The sequence below is a fragment of the Staurois parvus genome, unplaced genomic scaffold (genome assembly GCF_062004578.1).
Source record: "Staurois parvus isolate SC_StPar_1 unplaced genomic scaffold, SC_StPar_1.0 ptg000236l, whole genome shotgun sequence".
NCBI classification, from domain to species: Eukaryota; Metazoa; Chordata; class Amphibia; order Anura; family Ranidae; genus Staurois; species Staurois parvus.
The window spans coordinates 900,424-920,534 of NW_028318032.1; the positions used below are offsets into that span (position 1 = coordinate 900,424).

General features: G+C 47.1%; 1 long non-coding RNA gene across 1 annotated transcript in view; it reads right to left on the bottom strand.

Annotated features, from left to right (window-relative positions):
• Positions 1-1,025: 1,025 nt before the first annotated feature.
• Positions 1,026-20,111, bottom strand: part of LOC149460055 (uncharacterized) — a 31,597-nt gene continuing 12,511 nt past the window's right edge. The window contains exon 3 of the long non-coding RNA XR_016313159.1: positions 1,026-1,470. This is a non-coding gene — a long non-coding RNA (uncharacterized LOC149460055). The remainder of the gene's footprint in view (positions 1,471-20,111) is intronic.

The following is a 20,111-nucleotide window of genomic DNA, read 5'->3' on the forward strand; positions in this document are numbered from 1 at the left end:
CTCTCCCATGACACAGAGGCATCAGCGGGAGCTATTAGGTCCCAAATGAGCACTTACCAATCCTGAGAAAACCATAAATCCGTTAACTCCTTTTTAATTTGATCACCCTGGAACCCTTCATGGGTGAGAACTCCTCAGTACTCCAAAATTTCTTCTTTTCGTCCCTCTTAAAGAAACCACAACCCAAAAGATGGAGATATATACCCCCTGTCCAAGACCCATCCCTGGCATCCTGTACAATCCAGTCAGTTGTATCTGACTCCCAGTAATTCTATGGGCAAGTTCTTTGCAGGGGGAGAGAGCTCGGACAGTGTATGTGGACCTTGCACTGCACTGCAACCATGAATGCCTTCATTATACCAATCTCACTAGAGATCTTCCCAAATCCCAACTCATAAGTAATGTCAGACTAAAACTACCCATGGATATTAGAGTATATTGTTTGAAAGATCAAGCTATGATCTCAAGTCTATGGGTCCCTCCCATGGTTTTTGGCAGACTCCATTGGTCAGGGTATGAATTCAGGCCCAATAGGTAGCATTACTTCTCTAGGTAAACAATACAGGCAATGTTTGGCATCTCAGCTATCCTCCTTCCCTATTCCCTTTGCATTTTCTAAATAAAAATATTGAACCAATTAAAACATAGGAGTAAGGCTCCTGACTAGTGTACCTGGCGGTGGTTAGGGAAAGTAAGCACGTCCCATGACCCCCTTAAATATAGAGGCCCCATAGCTTAAAAGTAATCTATCTAAAATTGTATGTTCTACCTCCCTCCCCACTACCAACTAGACCCATTGTAGTACCTTACGGTGTCATTATCCAGAGGTTTCCTCTGGGTTAGGAAATCATCGAGGGTCACACCATTGACCATTCACATACTCCATGTCATAGCAAAGGTATGGCTGGAAGAGGATAAAACATAAAAATGATAATGCATTCATTATTCACTATGGAAGTCCATATTTAACTCTTCACCTCTGTCTCCTCACATTTGGAGAGTTCCAGTGAAAATTTAGTAACATGTCTTTGAAGGGTCTCATTTATTCAGGTTATTTTATAGCTAGTAATAGTCACATTTACAGGGCTTGTTCTGTGATGTTGAAGACATTATGATCCTTTCTCCAAGCAGCAAGAACCGAACAACCTGCTTGGATAAAAAGCTCTTCAAGGTTACAGAACCAGTCAGGTTCATTAACATTTACCAACACAAGTGATTGGGGAGCTATAATGGGTAGGAGATGTGATATTCTAATTGATTTGGACTCTCCTAAAAGTCCAGCAAAATAAGTGAAAGATAAAGTTGTTTATCTCTGTCTAAAAAGTAGCATATAATTGTGGGAAGAACTTGCTACCCTCCATCGCTTCCATGGCTTGGTGTTCTGTCAAAGCTCTTAAGAGGCCAGGGAGGTTTTGGGACCATTTTTATTGCCAGTAGTTGATCAATGGCAGGATGTGATGCGAGGCACACCTAAAGGAGAAAAAGTAATAGAATATTAGATGTGATAATCAAAAGTTGTCTCACCCATCTCTGATATTTCTTTTTTAGTTACAGTAGATATAAATATGCCAAACACCCGATGGCTCTGCAGTGGTGAAATTTACCAGCTGGAGTTCCCATCTGCACCCACCCTTTTTACTGAAATCTTACGCTTCCCGCTGCATTCTCTGCAATGTAAATTCAATGGAAAATCCACCAGAGAGAGTGAAACCACTTCCCACCCATCCCTATATTGTCATACATTCAGACATGGCATCTGGGCTTTTGGCTGAATTAATAGACTACCATACATTTCATCATTTCTATGTATTCCAAATGCACCCTTATGCTGCAAAAAAAAGGTACATGCATTTTTTTCTTGTAATGCAGCGGTAGTGACATTCTGTGAGTTGTGCTGTGGCTGACATGAGTTGTGGTGCCACTTAGAATGAATTTCACCGCAGTGCCCCAATGCACATACAGTGTAACCCAGCCTTAATAAAGATGCTTTATCTTTATAAAGAAAAAAAAAAAGATGTATGTATTTACCTACTTTTAGCCCACTCTGGTCTGATCACGTGATCTAGTTCTCCTGTCAGACAGCAGCAGCTGCAGGGGAGAAGAGGGAGCGCAGACAACAGCATGGACATGGAAGCCTATGGGTGACGTCACTGCTCTCAGAATTCCCAGCTGTTGTCAAGTGCACTCTTCTCTTTCCCACAGTTTAAGCTGGCTGACACAGGTGATCAGGTGACTGCGTGCTGAAAATAGGTGAGTACAGTGCTCAGTAGAGATGAGCGAAGAAATGAAAAATTCGATTCGACTGATTCGGCGAATTCGTGGACAATATTCGATTCGAGTCGAATAAATTCGCTGTGAATTTAACTTAAAAAAGGGTGTTTCTAGGCTTCAGAGAGACTTAATATTAGTGCAGAACACTGTACCTTTAATTTAAATGCCCTTGGAGTCTGCTGGGGAAGAGAAATAATACTGTCTGTCAGTATGACATGCAGATGAGTGCCGTCGATCTTAGAATCACTGCACACTTCACTCCTTTGGCCAGTCACGGGGCCAAAACCAGTGTTTGGAGCCACAGTGTGGCGGTGGAGGCAGCAGCAATGGGAGGCCATACAGCAACCTATGACAAAATGGAAACCAGCAGGAGCGTGAGGAGACCTGAAAGTGGCACATGGCAGAGTGGGAGCAATGGGAGGCGGTACAGGGACCCAGGTCACACTATGGGCCCAGCAGCAGCGTGACCAGGCGGTACGGGGGCCCATGGCCGATATGGGGCTTGGTGGCACCTATGGAAGGCCTGTAATCTGCCAGCAACCTATGACAAAATGGACAACCGCAGGAGTGTGAGGAGATTTCAAAGTGGCACATGGCAGAGTGGAAGCAATGGAAGGCCGTACAGGGACCCAGGTCACACTGTGGGACCAGCATCAGCGTGAACAGGCGGTACGGGGGCCCATGGCCGATTTGACCTCATTCATCCCATAGTCCTGCCGACTCACGAATAGCGTGGCCTCCTCAAAGGGCCTGAGCAAGCGCAGGTGTCACACATGAGCTGCCAATGGCTGACATCTAAGTTACACAGGGAGTACCTTTATCCGCTTTTAACATCAGGAAATCTGTGATGGCCTTTAGCTGTTCGTAAAGGCGGTCTAACATATGTAGGGTTGAATTCCACCTTGTTGCAACGTCACAGCATGAGGAGTCGGTACGGGGGCCCATGGCAGATTACATGTCTGGCAGCAGCTATGTGAGGCCCGTAATCTGCCTGCACCCTATGTCAAAAAATTTAACACACCAGCAGTGTGAAGAGACCTGAAAGTGGCACATGGCAGCAGAGTGTGGCGATGGAGACAGCAGCAATGGGAGGCCGTACAGGGACCCATGAGAGACTCTGGACTTGGCAGCAGCATGAGGAGGCGGTATATAGGGGCCCATGGCAGATTAGGGGCCTGGCAGCAGCTATGTGAGGCCCGTAATCTGCCTGCACCCTATGTCAAAAAATTTAACACACCAGCAGTGTGAAGAGACCTGAAAGTGGCACATGGCAGCAGAGTGTGGCGATGGAGACAGCAGCAATGGGAGGCCATACAGGGACCCATGACAGACTCTGGACTTGGCAGCAGCATGAGGAGGCGGTATATAGGGGCCCATGGCAGATTAGGGGCCTGGCAGCAGCTATGTGAGGCCCGTAATCTGCCTGCACCCTATGTCAAAAAATGTAACACACCAGCAGTGTGTGAGGAGACCTGAAAGTGGCACATGGCAGAGTGTGGCGATGGAGACAGCAGCAATGGGAGGCCGTACAGGGACCCATGAGAGACTCTGGACCTGGCAGCAGCATGAGGAAGCGGTATATAGGGGCCTATGGCAGATTAGGGGCCTGGCAGCAGCTATAGGAGGCCCATAATCTGCCAGCACCCTATGTCAAAAAATTCTACACACCAGCAGTGTGAGGAGACCTGAAAGTGGCACATGGCAGCAGAGTGTGGCGATGGAGACAGCAGCAATGGGAGGCCGTACAGGGACCCATGACAGACTCTAGACTTGGCAGCAGCATGAGGAGGCGGTATATAGGGGCCCATGGCAGATTAGGGGCCTGGCAGCAGCTATGTGAGGCCCGTAATCTGCCTGCACCCTATGTCAAAAAATTTAACACACCAGCAGTGTGAAGAGACCTGAAAGTGGCACATGGCAGCAGAGTGTGGCGATGGAGACAGCAGCAATGGGAGGCCATACAGGGACCCATGAGAGACTCTGGACTTGGCAGCAGCATGAGGAGGCGGTATATAGGGGCCCATGGCAGATTAGGGGCCTGGCAGCAGCTATGTGAGGCCCGTAATCTGCCTGCACCCTATGTCAAAAAATTTAACACACCAGCAGTGTGAAGAGACCTGAAAGTGGCACATGGCAGCAGAGTGTGGCGATGGAGACAGCAGCAATGGGAGGCCATACAGGGACCCATGACAGACTCTGGACTTGGCAGCAGCATGAGGAGGCGGTATATAGGGGCCCATGGCAGATTAGGGGCCTGGCAGCAGCTATGTGAGGCCCGTAATCTGCCTGCACCCTATGTCAAAAAATTTAACACACCAGCAGTGTGAAGAGACCTGAAAGTGGCACATGGCAGCAGAGTGTGGCGATGGAGACAGCAGCAATGGGAGGCCATACAGGGACCCATGACAGACTCTGGACTTGGCAGCAGCATGAGGAGGCGGTATATAGGGGCCCATGGCAGATTAGGGGCCTGGCAGCAGCTATGTGAGGCCCGTAATCTGCCTGCACCCTATGTCAAAAAATTTAACACACCAGCAGTGTGAAGAGACCTGAAAGTGGCACATGGCAGCAGAGTGTGGCGATGGAGACAGCAGCAATGGGAGGCCGTACAGGGACCCATGAGAGACTCTAGACTTGGCAGCAGCATGAGGAGGCGGTATATAGGGGCCCATGGCAGATTAGGGGCCTGGCAGCAGCTATGTGAGGCCCGTAATCTGCCTGCACCCTATGTCAAAAAATTTAACACACCAGCAGTGTGAAGAGACCTGAAAGTGGCACATGGCAGCAGAGTGTGGCGATGGAGACAGCAGCAATGGGAGGCCGTACAGGGACCCATGAGAGACTCTGGACTTGGCAGCAGCATGAGGAGGCGGTATATAGGGGCCCATGGCAGATTAGGGGCCTGGCAGCAGCTATGTGAGGCCCGTAATCTGCCTGCACCCTATGTCAAAAAATTTAACACACCAGCAGTGTGAAGAGACCTGAAAGTGGCACATGGCAGCAGAGTGTGGCGATGGAGACAGCAGCAATGGGAGGCCATACAGGGACCCATGACAGACTCTGGACTTGGCAGCAGCATGAGGAGGCGGTATATAGGGGCCCATGGCAGATTAGGGGCCTGGCAGCAGCTATGTGAGGCCCGTAATCTGCCTGCACCCTATGTCAAAAAATGTAACACACCAGCAGTGTGTGAGGAGACCTGAAAGTGGCACATGGCAGAGTGTGGCGATGGAGACAGCAGCAATGGGAGGCCGTACAGGGACCCATGAGAGACTCTGGACCTGGCAGCAGCATGAGGAAGCGGTATATAGGGGCCTATGGCAGATTAGGGGCCTGGCAGCAGCTATAGGAGGCCCATAATCTGCCAGCACCCTATGTCAAAAAATTCTACACACCAGCAGTGTGTGAGGAGACCTGAAAGTGGCACATGGCAGAGTGTGGCGATGGAGACAGCAGCAATGGGAGGCCGTACAGGGACCCATGAGAGACTCTGGACCTGGCAGCAGCATGAGGAGGCGGTATATAGGGGCCTATGGCAGATTAGGGGCCTGGCAGCAGCTATAGGAGGCCCATAATCTGCCAGCACCCTATGTCAAAAAATTCTACACACCAGCAGTGTGAGGAGACCTGAAAGTGGCACATGGCAGCAGAGTGTGGCGATGGAGACAGCAGCAATGGGAGGCCGTACAGGGACCCATGACAGACTCTAGACTTGGCAGCAGCATGAGGAGGCGGTATATAGGGGCCCATGGCAGATTAGGGGCCTGGCAGCAGCTATGTGAGGCCCGTAATCTGCCTGCACCCTATGTCAAAAAATTCTACACACCAGCAGTGTGAGGAGACCTGAAAGTGGCACATGGCAGCAGAGTGTGGCGATGGAGACAGCAGCAATGGGAGGCCGTACAGGGACCCATGACAGACTCTAGACTTGGCAGCAGCATGAGGAGGCGGTATATAGGGGCCCATGGCAGATTAGGGGCCTGGCAGCAGCTATGTGAGGCCCGTAATCTGCCTGCACCCTATGTCAAAAAATTTAACACACCAGCAGTGTGAAGAGACCTGAAAGTGGCACATGGCAGCAGAGTGTGGCGATGGAGACAGCAGCAATGGGAGGCCATACAGGGACCCATGACAGACTCTGGACTTGGCAGCAGCATGAGGAGGCGGTATATAGGGGCCCATGGCAGATTAGGGGCCTGGCAGCAGCTATGTGAGGCCCGTAATCTGCCTGCACCCTATGTCAAAAAATTTAACACACCAGCAGTGTGAAGAGACCTGAAAGTGGCACATGGCAGCAGAGTGTGGCGATGGAGACAGCAGCAATGGGAGGCCGTACAGGGACCCATGAGAGACTCTGGACTTGGCAGCAGCATGAGGAGGCGGTATATAGGGGCCCATGGCAGATTAGGGGCCTGGCAGCAGCTATGTGAGGCCCGTAATCTGCCTGCACCCTATGTCAAAAAATTTAACACACCAGCAGTGTGAAGAGACCTGAAAGTGGCACATGGCAGCAGAGTGTGGCGATGGAGACAGCAGCAATGGGAGGCCATACAGGGACCCATGACAGACTCTGGACTTGGCAGCAGCATGAGGAGGCGGTATATAGGGGCCCATGGCAGATTAGGGGCCTGGCAGCAGCTATGTGAGGCCCATAATCTGCCAGCACCCTATGTCAAAAAATTCTACACACCAGCAGTGTGTGAGGAGACCTGAAAGTGGCACATGGCAGAGTGTGGCGATGGAGACAGCAGCAATGGGAGGCCGTACAGGGACCCATGAGAGACTCTGGACCTGGCAGCAGCATGAGGAGGCGGTATATAGGGGCCTATGGCAGATTAGGGGCCTGGCAGCAGCTATAGGAGGCCCATAATCTGCCAGCACCCTATGTCAAAAAATTCTACACACCAGCAGTGTGAGGAGACCTGAAAGTGGCACATGGCAGCAGAGTGTGGCGATGGAGACAGCAGCAATGGGAGGCCGTACAGGGACCCATGACAGACTCTAGACTTGGCAGCAGCATGAGGAGGCGGTATATAGGGGCCCATGGCAGATTAGGGGCCTGGCAGCAGCTATGTGAGGCCCGTAATCTGCCTGCACCCTATGTCAAAAAATTTAACACACCAGCAGTGTGAAGAGACCTGAAAGTGGCACATGGCAGCAGAGTGTGGCGATGGAGACAGCAGCAATGGGAGGCCATACAGGGACCCATGACAGACTCTGGACTTGGCAGCAGCATGAGGAGGCGGTATATAGGGGCCTATGGCAGATTAGGGGCCTGGCAGCAGCTATAGGAGGCCCGTAATCTGCCAGCACCCTATGTCAAAAAATTAAACACACCAGCAGTGTGAGGAGACCTGAAAGTGGCACATGTTTGAGGCATGATTCATGGCGGATTTAGTCAGTTGTGTCAGGAACTGGTGGTTTGAAATCCAGACTAATCCACGCCTGATTCATTTTCACAAACGTGAGTCTCTCCACACTTTGGGTGGACAGTCGTGTCCTCCGCGGAGTTACAATACCTCCTGCCGCACTAAACACGCGCTCCGATGCCACGCTACTGGCCGGGCATGACAGCCTTTCAAGGGCAAATTCAGCTAGTTGGGGCCAAAGGTCAAGTTTCGTTGCCCAGTAGTCAAGGGGATTGTCTACCTCGGTTGGCAGGGTGCTGTCCAAGTAGGCCCAAGCCTGTTGTTTGAGCTCCTGCTCCAGGTCCACCTGATGCTGCTGCTGCTGCTGCGGCTGGTTAGTAGTTTCCTCACTGCGCTGGTGAAGAAAGCTACTCATCATCGACTGCAGACTGAGGCAGCCGCTGCTGGTGGAGCTGCCACTGCTCCTACCACCCCACCCCTCCCCTGCTGCCATGCCAGCGGAACGCGAGCGCACAGGGCCCACAGTGTCTGAGGATGGACGTTGGCGCACAAAGGCAGAGACCAACTGACTACATAGGTGGTTTTTATAGTACGTAATTTTGGCCTCCCTCTCAGCAGGTGTGAAAAAGGCCACCATTTTGGACCGGTAGCGAGGGTCCAACAAGGTGGACAGCCAAAAGTCATCCCTCTGTCTGATGGTTATTATTCGGCTGTCGCTACGCAAGCAACCGAGCATGCTATGGGCCATTTGTGCCAAGGAATGCGAGGGACTCCCTGCCTCCATCTCCACAGCATACTGCCACGGTGCGTCTGGGTCCTCTGTCTCCTCCTCCTCCTCTACCAGATGCTCCTGCTCCTCCACTCCTGTCCGCTGAGTGGAAAAACCACCCATTTCACTCAATAATTCCTGAGCACAAATGTCCTCCTCTACCTCCTCCTCTTCTTCCTGTCCTGCCCCCACAGGGGTCATGTGGCGTTGAGATCTGTGCGCCACGTCTACCGCACCCTGACCAGCCATTGTTAACAGCATTTGTTCCAGGACGTGCAACAGAGGAATGACGTCGTTCATCCCATAGTCCTGCCGACTCACGAATAGCGTGGCCTCCTCAAAGGGCCTGAGCAAGCGGCAGGTGTCACGCATGAGCTGCCAATGGCTGACATCTAAGTTACACAGGGGAGTACCTTTATCCGCTTGTAACATCAGGAAATCGGTGATGGCCTTTCGCTGCTCGTAAAGGCGGTCTAACATGTGTAGGGTTGAATTCCACCTTGTTGCAACGTCGCAGATCAGGCGATGCTGTGGAATTCCGTTCTGCCGCTGCAGCTCAATGAGGGTGTTCTTTGCGGTGTAGGAATGGCTGAAATGCATGCACAGTTTACGTGACATTTTAAGGATGTCTTGCAGTGGGATGGTGGATTTTAGGAACCGCTTGACAACCAGATTGAACACGTGAGCCATGCATGGCGCATGGCACAACCTTCCTTGACGCAGAGCAGACACCATGTTCTTTCCGTTGTCAGTCAACATGGTTCCGATTTTTAGTTTGCGCGGAGACAGCCATCTGTCGATTTCTCTGTTCATTACACTCAGCAGTTCCTCCCCTGTGTGACTACGTTCGCCAAGGCATACCAGGTGCAGCACAGCGTGACACCGTTGCGCCCTGCACATGTGATATGCCGGTCGGGTAATGGGACTTGGCACGGGGGTGGCGGCTGAGGACACGGCGGAAAAAGAGGTGGTAGAGGCGGACATGCTTGCTGGACCAAGGACGTGCAAACGTGGAGGCAAAAGCGTCGTGACCTGTCCAAGTTGCTGGTGCGGCTGTGCCGGCACCACGTTCACCCAGTGGGCCGTAAATGACATGTACTGTCCCTGACCGTAGTTACAGCTCCACACGTCGGCGCTGCCGTGCACTTTGGCAGAGACCGACATGCTCAAAGACTGGCCCACCATCTCTTCTACATGTGAATGCAGGGCTGGCACTGCCTTTTGGGCAAAGAAATGACGGCTTGGCACTCTCCACCGCGGCGCGGCACAAGCCATCATTTCTCGGAAAGGTGCTGAGTCCACCAGTTGGAAAGGGAGGGACTGCAGCACCAGCAACTTGGACAGGAGGACGTTCAGCTTTTGCACCGTCGGGTGCGTGCTCGCAAACTGTTGTCTCTTGGATACGGATTCCAAGAAAGACTGTTGACGGAATCCGAGAAGAGGAGTAGCAGGAGAAGGAGCATCTGAACGAGCGGAAGATGCCAATGAGCGACAACTCCCCTCAGCAGAGGTGTTGGAGCCTTGACTGGCTGATAGAGGGCGATTGACGACGTCGGGTGACGGAGCAAGTAACGGAGCGGGTGATGGAGCGGGGGCTGGGGCAGGCAGAACCGCCGTATGTTTATCACGGTTTTCCCAGGCCACCGAATGGTGACGCTGCATATGCTGACGCAACGCTGTAGTCCCAACATGGGCCCCCTGGCCACGCTTGCATTTCTGGCCACATAGTCGACATACGGCTACGTTTACTTCCTCGGGCGGCTTGAGGAAAAATTGCCACACCACCGAGTAGGAAACTTTGCCCCCGCTACTCTTCACTGGCTGACTGCTACTTCCTCCGTGCGCAACGGCACCACTACTGGCCGTGGTGGTAGGCTGCAGTGGAGCTGGTGCTCTACTCCGTGGACGTTTGGCTCCACTGACACTGATGCGACCCTGCTGCTGTCTCCTGGGCAACCCACCGACTGTTTTGCTCGCTGCCAAGCTGCCACCCTCTTCTCCTGATGATGCGGAAGAAATTGCCTGATGACGACGAGGCTGCCAAGTGCGATCAACCTCCTCATCATCAAGTAGGGTCTCCGCCTCACTACTAGCCCCCTCGGCTGCGTCTGGGTCAGGAGACAGACCTGTCTCTAGACCGGCTACCGAGCCACTCTCCTCGCCAGTACTTGTTCGCTTGGCTGCTGAAAAGGCCGATGTCTCCCCCCGTTCCTGACCGCCCTCTGTTAGCTCTTCCTCACTGTACAGTGGGGCTGAGCCCACAGCATGCGATACTTCGCTTGGTGAGGGAACAGCAAAGGACAGGGGCAGGTAGAGGACACGTGATTTCAGTGGGCTTGGTCCCGGGCCATGCCAACTAACGGTTGTGTCTGACGTACCCACCGACCGTTGGCTGTAGGTGTCAGAGGTGACCTGGGAAGAGGAAGACGACCGAGCCAACCAATCAATGACGGCAGGGTTGTCGGTGGAGACACGACCGCTGGATGACACCGGGAGCACTGGCCTCTGGCTGCGAATACTGCTGCCTCGACCCCTTCCTCTGCTGCCACGTCTGCTCGCTCCTAAAACATTGCCTCCTCTGCCACTCCTCTGCATGTTGTCTGACATACTATTTAATTCAACGATTAGGTGTCCCTGAGTAACAATTCTCTGGCACTCAGTAACAATTCTGTCTGTCCCTGAGTATGAATTCTGTGGCCCTGAGTAACAATTCTGTGTCTGTGCGAGTAACAATTCTGTGTCTGTGCAAGTAACAATTTTGTGTCTGTGCGAGTAACAAATCTCTGGCACTCAGTAACAATTCTGTCTGTCCCTGAGTAACAATTCTCTGGCACTCAGTAACAATTCTGTCTGTCCCTGAGTAACAATTCTCTGGCACTCAGTAACAATTCTGTCTGTCCCTGAGTATGAATTCTGTGGCCCTGAGTAACAATTCTGTGTCTGTGCGAGTAACAATTCTGTGTCTGTGCAAGTAACAATTTTGTGTCTGTGCGAGTAACAATTCTCTGGCACTCAGTAACAATTCTGTCTGTCCCTGAGTAACAATTCTCTGGCACTCAGTAACAATTCTGTCTGTCCCTGAGTATGAATTCTGTGGCCCTGAGTAACAATTCTGTGTCTGTGCGAGTAACAATTCTGTGTCTGTGCAAGTAACAATTTTGTGTCTGTGCGAGTAACAAATCTCTGGCACTCAGTAACAATTCTGTCTGTCCCTGAGTAACAATTCTCTGGCACTCAGTAACAATTCTGTCTGTCCCTGAGTAACAATTCTCTGGCACTCAGTAACAATTCTGTCTGTCCCTGAGTATGAATTCTGTGGCCCTGAGTAACAATTCTGTGTCTGTGCGAGTAACAATTCTGTGTCTGTGCAAGTAACAATTTTGTGTCTGTGCGAGTAACAAATCTCTGGCACTCAGTAACAATTCTGTCTGTCCCTGAGTAACAATTCTCTGGCACTCAGTAACAATTCTGTCTGTCCCTGAGTAACAATTCTCTGGCACTCAGTAACAATTCTGTCTGTCCCTGAGTATGAATTCTGTGGCCCTGAGTAACAATTCTGTGTCTGTGCGAGTAACAATTCTGTGTCTGTGCAAGTAACAATTTTGTGTCTGTGCGAGTAACAATTCTCTGGCACTCAGTAACAATTCTGTCTGTCCCTGAGTAACAATTCTCTGGCACTCAGTAACAATTCTGTCTGTCCCTGAGTATGAATTCTGTGGCCCTGAGTAACAATTCTGTGTCTGTGCGAGTAACAATTCTGTGTCTGTGCAAGTAACAATTTTGTGTCTGTGCGAGTAACAATTCTCTGGCACTCAGTAACAATTCTGTCTGTCCCTGAGTAACAATTCTCTGGCACTCAGTAACAATTCTGTCTGTCCCTGAGTAACAATTCTCTGGCACTCAGTAACAATTCTGTCTATCCCTGAGTATGAATTCTGTGGCCCTGAGTAACAATTCTGTGTCTGTGCGAGTAACAATTCTGTGTCTGTGCAAGTAACAATTTTGTGTCTGTGCGAGTAACAATTCTCTGGCACTCAGTAACAATTCTGTCTGTCCCTGAGTAACAATTCTCTGGCACTCAGTAACAATTCTGTCTGTCCCTGAGTAACAATTCTCTGGCACTCAGTAACAATTCTGTCTATCCCTGAGTATGAATTCTGTGGCCCTGAGTAACAATTCTGTGTCTGTGCGAGTAACAATTCTGTGTATGTGCAAGTAACAATTTTGTGTCTGTGCGAGTAACAATTCTCTGGCACTCAGTAACAATTCTGTCTGTCCCTGAGTAACAATTCTCTGGCACTCAGTAACAATTCTGTCTGTCCCTGAGTAACAATTCTCTGGCACTCAGTAACAATTCTGTCTGTCCCTGAGTAACAATTCTCTGGCACTCAGTAACAATTCTGTCTGTCCCTGAGTAACAATTCTCTGGCACTCAGTAACAATTCTGTCTGTCCCTGAGTATGAATTCTGTGGCCCTGAGTAACAATTCTGTGTCTGTGCGAGTAACAATTCTGTGTCTGTGCAAGTAACAATTTTGTGTCTGTGCGAGTAACAAATCTCTGGCACTCAGTAACAATTCTGTCTGTCCCTGAGTAACAATTCTCTGGCACTCAGTAACAATTCTGTCTGTCCCTGAGTAACAATTCTCTGGCACTCAGTAACAATTCTGTCTGTCCCTGAGTATGAATTCTGTGGCCCTGAGTAACAATTCTGTGTCTGTGCGAGTAACAATTCTGTGTCTGTGCAAGTAACAATTTTGTGTCTGTGCGAGTAACAATTCTCTGGCACTCAGTAACAATTCTGTCTGTCCCTGAGTAACAATTCTCTGGCACTCAGTAACAATTCTGTCTGTCCCTGAGTAACAATTCTCTGGCACTCAGTAACAATTCTGTCTATCCCTGAGTATGAATTCTGTGGCCCTGAGTAACAATTCTGTGTCTGTGCGAGTAACAATTCTGTGTCTGTGCAAGTAACAATTTTGTGTCTGTGCGAGTAACAATTCTCTGGCACTCAGTAACAATTCTGTCTGTCCCTGAGTAACAATTCTCTGGCACTCAGTAACAATTCTGTCTGTCCCTGAGTAACAATTCTCTGGCACTCAGTAACAATTCTGTCTGTCCCTGAGTAACAATTCTCTGGCACTCAGTAACAATTCTGTCTGTCCCTGAGTAACAATTCTCTGGCACTCAGTAACAATTCTGTCTGTCCCTGAGTATGAATTCTGTGGCCCTGAGTAACAATTCTGTGTCTGTGCGAGTAACAATTCTGTGTCTGTGCAAGTAACAATTTTGTGTCTGTGCGAGTAACAATTCTCTGGCACTCAGTAACAATTCTGTCTGTCCCTGAGTAACAATTCTCTGGCACTCAGTAACAATTCTGTCTGTCCCTGAGTAACAATTCTCTGGCACTCAGTAACAATTCTGTCTATCCCTGAGTATGAATTCTGTGGCCCTGAGTAACAATTCTGTGTCTGTGCGAGTAACAATTCTGTGTCTGTGCAAGTAACAATTTTGTGTCTGTGCGAGTAACAATTCTCTGGCACTCAGTAACAATTCTGTCTGTCCCTGAGTAACAATTCTCTGGCACTCAGTAACAATTCTGTCTGTCCCTGAGTAACAATTCTCTGGCACTCAGTAACAATTCTGTCTGTCCCTGAGTAACAATTCTCTGGCACTCAGTAACAATTCTGTCTGTCCCTGAGTAACAATTCTCTGGCACTCAGTAACAATTCTGTCTGTCCCTGAGTATGAATTCTGTGGCCCTGAGTAACAATTCTGTGTCTGTGCGAGTAACAATTCTGTGTCTGTGCAAGTAACAATTTTGTGTCTGTGCGAGTAACAATTCTCTGGCACTCAGTAACAATTCTGTCTGTCCCTGAGTAACAATTCTCTGGCACTCAGTAACAATTCTGTCTGTCCCTGAGTAACAATTCTCTGGCACTCAGTAACAATTCTGTCTGTCCCTGAGTATGAATTCTGTGGCCCTGAGTAACAATTCTGTGTCTGTGCGAGTAACAATTCTGTGTCTGTGCAAGTAACAATTTTGTGTCTGTGCGAGTAACAATTCTCTGGCACTCAGTAACAATTCTGTCTGTCCCTGAGTAACAATTCTCTGGCACTCAGTAACAATTCTGTCTGTCCCTGAGTAACAATTCTCTGGCACTCAGTAACAATTCTGTCTATCCCTGAGTATGAATTCTGTGGCCCTGAGTAACAATTCTGTGTCTGTGCGAGTAACAATTCTGTGTCTGTGCAAGTAACAATTTTGTGTCTGTGCGAGTAACAATTCTCTGGCACTCAGTAACAATTCTGTCTGTCCCTGAGTAACAATTCTCTGGCACTCAGTAACAATTCTGTCTGTCCCTGAGTAACAATTCTCTGGCACTCAGTAACAATTCTGTCTGTCCCTGAGTAACAATTCTCTGGCACTCAGTAACAATTCTGTCTGTCCCTGAGTAACAATTCTCTGGCACTCAGTAACAATTCTGTCTGTCCCTGAGTAACAATTCTGTCTGTCCCTGAGAATGAATTCTGTGGCCCTAAGAATTCTCTGGCACTCAGTAACAATTCTGTCTGTCCCTGAGTAACAATTCTCTGGCACTCAGTAACAATTCTGTCTGTCCCTGAGTAAAAATTCTGTGGCCCTAATAACGTTTCTGTGGCCCTAAGTAACAATTCTCTGGCACTGAGTAACAATTCTGTCTGTCCCTGAGTATGAATTCTGTGGCCCTAACTAGCGTTTCTTTGTCCCTAAATAACGATTCTGTGGCCCTCATTAACAAGTCTGTGTCCCTGAGTAATGGTTCTCTGTCCCTAAGTAACTTCTCTCTGTCCCCAATTCTCGTTTCTGTGGCCCTAACTCTGTCCCTGTCCCTAGTACAGAGCGGTCTGCCTCTGTTCAATGACTGCAGGCAAATGAAGATTTCCAAAATGGCCGCTATATATACCTCGACCATTACACAGTGCTGGCTGGCTGGCTGCTGATTGGCTGATGCGATCACATGTCGTTGAGGAATGCATTATGGGGCAGCGCGCCTTGTCTGCGCGCCTTCCCCGACATCCCCGCTCCGTCGCCGCACATGTCAGCCGCCATTTTCGGAAAAATTTCGATTCGCGCGTCCGAATTAGGCTGTTTTTCGGATTCGGCACGAATCGAAATTTTTCCGATATTCGACTCGAATTCCACTTCGGATGCTTCGATTCGCTCATCTCTAGTGCTCAGCATAAATGAGTGCACCCTTTTGAAAAGTAAGATTTCAGTCAATATCTCAATGAACACAAGAACAATTTCCCAAATTTTAACAAAACTGAATTGTATAGAACATTTGAGAGGCTTCCTTCGTGGACCACACCCATGCATGCCATTCCTCTGCAGTGTACACGGTATTGTGTCACTGGAAACAATCACCTCAGTTTGGCTTTCTACTTCTTTAGTTAACTGCAGTGAGCATGCATGGCGATTTCTTCAACCCTTCTAATCAAAAGACACCTCTGTCGAGGTGTTAACTCCCATGGACAGCCTGAACACCTCTGTGAGATGGTTGCAGTTCCATCTATGTTACATTTTTGTATCACTTATGCTACAGTATTCTTACTGATAAGTAAAGCTTTGCTGATCTTCTTGTAGCCTTCACCTTTCTTGTGTAAAGAAATGATTTTCTTTCTCAGGCTTTGTGACATTTCTCTTCCATATGGTGCTATTGCTGACAGCATGAAATGGAAAGGTGTTTTCTTTGTTAAGTAACGCCATTTTATAATCAACTGTCTACTGGACACCTGTTTAATGAACAAAATGACTCACCTGTAGTTCAATTCTTGTTAATTAGGATTTTGTTGTCTAAAATGTAGCTTTATGCAGGCCATAGACGGGTCAAACATCGGCTGATTTTTCGAATGATAAACGAAAAATCGGTCGTTCGTTCGGCCGACGTTACCACCAACGAATAAAAAAATCGTTGGACTAAATCATAAAGTTCACCCATTAACTTCTGTCCCTTTCAGGTCACAGCTCATGCGCAGATTTTTTATTGTTAAAACGATCGTCCGATTTGGCCATCATTGCCGGAAAATCGGCCGATCGTCCAAATCGGCAGCAAATTTCCCAACATAACCAATAATCTGAAAGTGCAAAATACACGAAAAACAGCCGACGATTAACGACCCATCTATGGCCTGCATTACTCCTAAGACTTTCATTGGGGTGTATTCATTTTGGCAACATGGTCTTAAATGAAATTGTTAGGATAAATACTTTTTTTGTGTGTGCAAATGAACAAATCTTGTTTGCAATCAATTTTCCCATAGAAAATGTTGATTCCTAAAGGAAACTAAAGGTTTTCTGACAAATCTGTTGGGATGTACTCATTTATGCTGAGCACTGTATATGTATGTTTCTCACACAGGTTAATCAGTGTAAGTGTTAGGAGTGGGGGTGCATTTTAACCACTTGAGCTCCTGAGGATTTACCCCCCTTAATGACCTGGCCTCTGTTTGCTGCTCGGCGCTGCACTAATTCAACTGATAATTGTGCAGTCATGCAATGCTGCACCTAAACGAAATTTACGTCCTTTTTTCACACAAATAGAGCTTTCTTTCGGTGGTATTTGATCACCTGTGCGCTTTTTATTTTTCACGCTATAAACAAAAAAAGACCAAATATTTTGAAGTAAAACAATATTTTTTACTTTCAGCTATAAAAAATATATAGTAAACTCAAAGTTAGTTATAAATTTAGGCTAAAATGTATTCCAATCCATGTTTTTGGTAAAAAAAATCCCAATAAGTGTATATTGATTGCTTTGTGTGAAAGTTATAGCGTCTACAAACTATGGTATAGATACTGCAATTTACGCCATTTTTTTGCTATACAGCGCTGCGCTAGTTTAACGGACAATTGCGCGGTCATGCAATACGGTACATAAATGAAATTTATGTCCTTTTTTTAACACAAATAGAGAATTCTTTTGGTGGTATTTGATCACCTGTGCACTTTTTATTTTTGGTGCTATAACCAGAAAATATTTGAAGAAAAAAATTTTTTTTTGAAAAAAACAATATTTTCTCATTTTGGTCATACAAAATATCTAAAAAAACTAAAATTTCGCCATAAATTTAGGCCAAAATGTATTTTGCTACATGTTTTTGGTTAAAAAAAATCCCAATAAGTGTATTTTGATTGCTTTTTGTGAAAGCTATAGCATCTACAAACTATGGTATAGATAATGGAATTTACATAGCTTTTACTTTCTGACTGCCCATCACATTTCTTGAGGTGCTAAAATACCAGGATAGTACAAACACCCTCAAATGACCCCTTTTCGGAAATTAGACACCCTAAGCTATCTGCTGAGAGGCATATTGAGTCCATGGAAGATTTATTTTTTTTCCACAAGTTTCTGGAAACTTTTTTTTACACGAAGTTGTCATTTAAATGATTTATTTCTCGCACAAGCCATTGGTATATGTGGAACTGCACCCCAAAATACATTCTGCTACTTCTACTGAGTATGAGGATACCACATGTGTGAGACTTTTTGGGAGGCTAGCCACATACAGGAGCCTGAAATCCAATGACCACTTTGAAAGCCTGAAGGTGCGCAACTTCCTCATTACACTTCCTCACTACCTTTCACAGTTTCGAAGGCCCTGACATGCCAGGATAGCCCCAAACCCCCCCCAAATGACCCCTTTCTGGAAAGTAGACACCCCAAGGAATTTAAAAAGAGGCATGGTGAGTATTTTGCAGATCTCATTTTTTCTCACAAGGTTTTGAAATATAAAAAAAATTGAAAAAATATGTTTTTGTTTTTTTTCTTCATTTTCCAAAAACTTGTGGCAACAAATGAGATCTGTAAAATACTTAACGTGCTTTTTATCAAATTCCTTGGGGCGTCTACTTTCCAAAAAGGGGTAATTTGGGGGGGTTAGGTGCTATCCTGGCATTTCAGGGCCTCTGAAACTGTGATAGGTAGTCTGGAAGTGTAATGAGGAAATAAAGCCCTTTAAAAGCCTGAAGGTGCTTATTGGATTTTGGGGTCCTGTACTTGGCTAGACTGCCAAAAATTCTCTCACATGTGGTACCCCCATACTCGGGAGAAGTAGCAAAATGTATTTTGGGGAGTAATTCCACATATACCCATGGCATGTGTGAGCAGTAAATCATTTAAGTGACAATTTTGTGTAAAAAAAATATATTTTTTTGTCATTTTCCAAAAACTTGTGGTAAAAAAATAAATTTTTCTATTGATTCAACATGCCTCTCAGCAAATAGTTTGGGGTGACTACTTTCCAAAAAGGGGTCATTTTGGGGGGTGGGGGCGTTTTATGCCCAGCATTAGAAGTTTATGCCACACATCATTCACTCTTCTAACCACCTGAAGACCAAGCCTTTTTGTTCACATGAAAAAAATCTGTATTTTTTGCTAGGAAATTAATTTAAACCCCCAAACATTATATATTTTTTTAAAGCAGACACCCTACTGAATAAAATGGTGGGTACTACAATTTTTTATGGCACACAGTACTCGCGCAGCGATTTTTCAAAAGCAAATTTTTAAAAAGAAATACACTTTTTTTACTTTTAATGCACAAAAACACAATATATTGGCCAATTGTTATGTAAAGTACAAAAGATAATGGTATGCCGAGTAAATAGATATCAAACATGACATGCTTTAAAACTGCGCATGCCCCGTGCAATGGCGACAAACTGCAAACATTTTTAATATCCATAGGCAGCACTTTAAAAGCCTTTAAAAGCTACCATTTTAGATTTACAGAGGAGGTCTAATGTTAGAATTACTGCCCTTGATCTGACGTTCACGGCAATACCTCACATGCATGGTGCAACCGCTGTTTACATAACGGCACAGGGTCAAGGCTTGTGCACACAGGTGTGCGCGCATGGGAGGGGCAATTGTTTTTTTTTTTTTTAGTTCTTTTGATTTTTTTTTTATTATTTTTACATTGTACCTTTCATTTTTTTTTTCTATCACTTTTAATGCTATAACAGGGAATGCAAATAACCCCTATAACTTCAATGGGCATTGTCATATATTCTTTTTTGAGAAATCTGGGGTCTATCAGACTCTAGATATCTCCTCTGCCCTTACATTATCTAATCAAAGCAAAATCGGTGTGATCAGATGCTTTCCCAATTTACAAATGGCGCTGTTTATATCCTGCAAAACTGAAGTGATGAAATGCTTGTAGCTTCCGAATTCTTAGACTATAGAGATGATTGGCACCATTCTGGTGCTCAATGGTCAGCTGGCAGAAACACCGGCTGCCTTCTCAGGTTCCCCTGATGGCACGGGGCTGCCCGAGAAGGCCGTGGAAGGCAGCAGGGGAGGGGGGACATGATCTCCCACTGCTTGTAAAAGCAATCTTGCAGCTAATTAGCCACTAGGATTGCTTTTACATGAAAGCCGATCGCCGGCTGAAGAAAACGATACCAGGATGATGCCTGCAGCTGTAGGCATCATTCTGGTATAACCATTCAAATCCAGTGATGTACCAGTACATCGCTGGTCCTTGTTGGTTATATATGCTATGTTCTTTTTTTTTTGTATGCAGCCTGTGGAATGAATAAAAAAAATGAGACGAAATCTCTGCCAGAAAAAGTGTGTGGTATGCCCACCATTAGAATATACCACCCTGCATCCACCCACTTCTAATGGTGGGCACATATTAGGTCACACTTTG